Genomic DNA, 2,913 nt, shown 5'->3' on the forward strand with positions numbered 1-2,913 from the left:
ATTATTTTTTTTTTAATTAAGTGTTTTGTAATATTGCTAAGAATATTGTTATCATAAAAATTCCTTAAAATATCGTGAAATTTTTTTAGGGCAACATCACCCCTATTGCTCACTGATCCAAATCATTGAATTCAGATATTCCAATCACTTCCATGACCACAGGTGAATAAAAGCAAGCAGCAGCTAGGCATGCTGGGACTGCTTCTACAGACATTAGTGAAAGAATGGGTCTCAGGCTCTCAGGAGCTCAGTGAACTCCAGCACTGTGGTACTGTGATAGGATGCAGCACCTGTTCAACAAGCCCAGTCGTGAAATTTCACTACTCACTACTAAATATTCCACAGCCAACTGTCAGTGATATTCTAACACAGTGGAAGAGACTGGGAACGACAGCGACTCTGTGCTCTGTCAGTGTAAAATAACAGAGTGGGGTCAGCGGATGCTGAGAGGCATAGTGCACAGAGTTCACCAACTTTCTGCAGAGTCACTACACCAATCACTACACACCTCCAAACTTAACATAGCTTCAGAGTTCATCATCACTACACACCTCCAAACTTCATGTAGCTTCAGATTAGATCATCACTACACACCTCCAAACTTCATGTAGCTTCAGAGTTACTACATCACTACACACCTCCAAACTTAACATAGCTTCAGAGTTCATCATCACTACACACCTCCAAACTTCATGTAGCTTCAGATTAGATCATCACTACACACCTCCAAACTTCATGTAGCTTCAGAGTTACTACATCACTACACACCTCCAAACTTCATGTAGCTTTAGAGTTCATCACTACACACCTCCAAACTTCATGTAGCTTCAGATTAGATCATCACTACACACCTCCAAACTTCATGGAGCTTCAGATTAGATCATCACTACACACCTCCAAACTTCATGGAGCTTCAGATTAGATCATCACTACACACCTCCAAACTTCATGTAGCTTCAGAGTTACTACATCACTACACACCTCCAAACTTCATGTAGCTTCAGAGTTACTACATCACTACACACCTCCAAACTTCATGTAGCTTCAGAGTTCATCACTACACACCTCCAAACTTCATGTAGCTTTAGAGTTCATCACTACACACCTCCAAACTTCATGGAGCTTCAGATTAGATCATCACTACACACCTCCAAACTTCATGTAGCTTCAGATTAGATCATCACTACACACCTCCAAACTTCATGTAGCTTCAGATTAGATCATCACTACACACCTCCAAACTTCATGGAGCTTCAGAGTTACTACATCACTACACACCTCCAAACTTCATGTAGCTTCAGAGTTACTACATCACTACACACCTCCAAACTTCATGTAGCTTTAGAGTTCATCACTACACACCTCCAAACTTCATGGAGCTTCAGATTAGATCATCACTACACACCTCCAAACTTCATGGAGCTTCAGATTAGATCATCACTACACACCTCCAAACTTCATGTAGCTTCAGAGTTACTATATCACTACACACCTCCAAACTTCATGCAGCTTCAGAGTTCATCACTACACACCTCCAAACTTCATGTAGCTTCAGAGTTCATCACTACACACCTCCAAACTTCATGTAGCTTCAGAGTTCATCACTACACACCTCCAAACTTCATGTAGCTTCAGATTAGATCATCACTACACACCTCCACACTTCATGTATCTTCAGATTAGATCATCACTACACACCTCCACACTTCATGTAGCTTCAGATTAGATCAAAAACAGTAAAGTGTAGAGAGATGCATGCAGTGGAGATCAATGCAAGGCAATGAGAGCTGGATATTTGTGAATCCGAATGTATGTGACAAGATAGGTGAGTGTGAGAAAGCCTTGTTGGGTGGGATTATGAAACACTGGTTTAAAAATTGAATTTGTGTCTGTCCTCTGTGCAGCGTTTGTTTGTAGAGCGCATGCTGATGACCGGCTGAGGGGCTGATTGCTCTGTGGAATAAATGATAAAGAGTGTTTGCTATGCGGATCCTCGTTACACTTTAATAAGCCACTCCACATCAGGACAGGCATGCAGATGCTGCGCGAAATTCAGCACACACTCGTTTCGAGTGGGCCAAAAGAAAAGGGTACTGTTCAGCCTTTATCAACAAAGCTTAGCTAAAATCCACACACACATGCACACGCTCAGCACACACCTGTGTAAACCGCTACGCTTCAGATGTGCAGGTATTGAATGTGTGGGGTCAAAAGCGTTACTTAGTTTTAGTGCAACAAACAAGGGCATTAAACCACACCGGACACTGCAAGGTGGGACAACCAACAGACAGACAGGTGCGTATGCACATGGCGGAGGAAGATAAGGAGGAGAACAGCGTGTTTAACATGAGTACCGAGCCCCAGGGAGCAAAAACAATTATAGAGGAACTCCTCGTCCACAGAAAAAGGTAAACACTGAAGTTGATACAGCGGCTACATTATCATTAATCAATGAATCAGTCTAGAAGAAAACATTACCCACGGGCAATCGTCCTGATCTCATTGCATCAGAGGCAGTAATGAGTACACACTGGGGCTGTAATGCAATGTCAATATCTCTATCTATCTGTATTCGGACTGCGAACCATGCCTGAAGTTCATTTTTTAATAAATAGCATATTTTTATTTATTCAAATAAATAAATAACATATATCAACCATTTTCCATTTTGGGAGAAATCAGTTTTTCCTCATTTATCTTTTATATTTAAGCAAATGCTTTACATTACGACAGTAAGATGTGCTTTAAATGGACAGGTGTGTACAGTCTATAAATAATCTTTACAGTTAATCTGTTTTTCATATAATTTTTCATACATATTTCATCTATAAGGTGCACCGGATTACAGTTGCAAGAAAAAGTATGTGAACCCTTTGGGATTACTTGGATTTCTGCATAAATTGGTCATTAAAT

At 40.6% G+C, this 2,913-nt stretch overlaps 1 long non-coding RNA gene across 2 annotated transcripts; it reads right to left on the reverse strand.

Annotated features, from left to right (window-relative positions):
- Nucleotides 1-781: 781 nt before the first annotated feature.
- LOC125799265 (uncharacterized) lies at nt 782-1,663 on the reverse strand. 2 transcript variants are annotated; one of them, XR_007438100.1, is made up of 4 exons: nt 1,533-1,663; nt 1,149-1,234; nt 982-1,065; nt 782-851 (listed from the first exon to the last, which is right to left on the reverse strand). It is a non-coding gene; the product is annotated as an uncharacterized LOC125799265 (long non-coding RNA). The 2 variants fall into 2 exon arrangements; XR_007438099.1 differs by lacking the exon at nt 1,533-1,663 and adding an exon at nt 1,279-1,455.
- Between the last annotated feature and the right edge of the window lie 1,250 nt (nt 1,664-2,913).

The sequence above is a fragment of the Astyanax mexicanus genome, chromosome 3 (assembly GCF_023375975.1).
Source record: "Astyanax mexicanus isolate ESR-SI-001 chromosome 3, AstMex3_surface, whole genome shotgun sequence".
NCBI lineage: Eukaryota > Metazoa > Chordata > Actinopteri > Characiformes > Acestrorhamphidae > Astyanax > Astyanax mexicanus.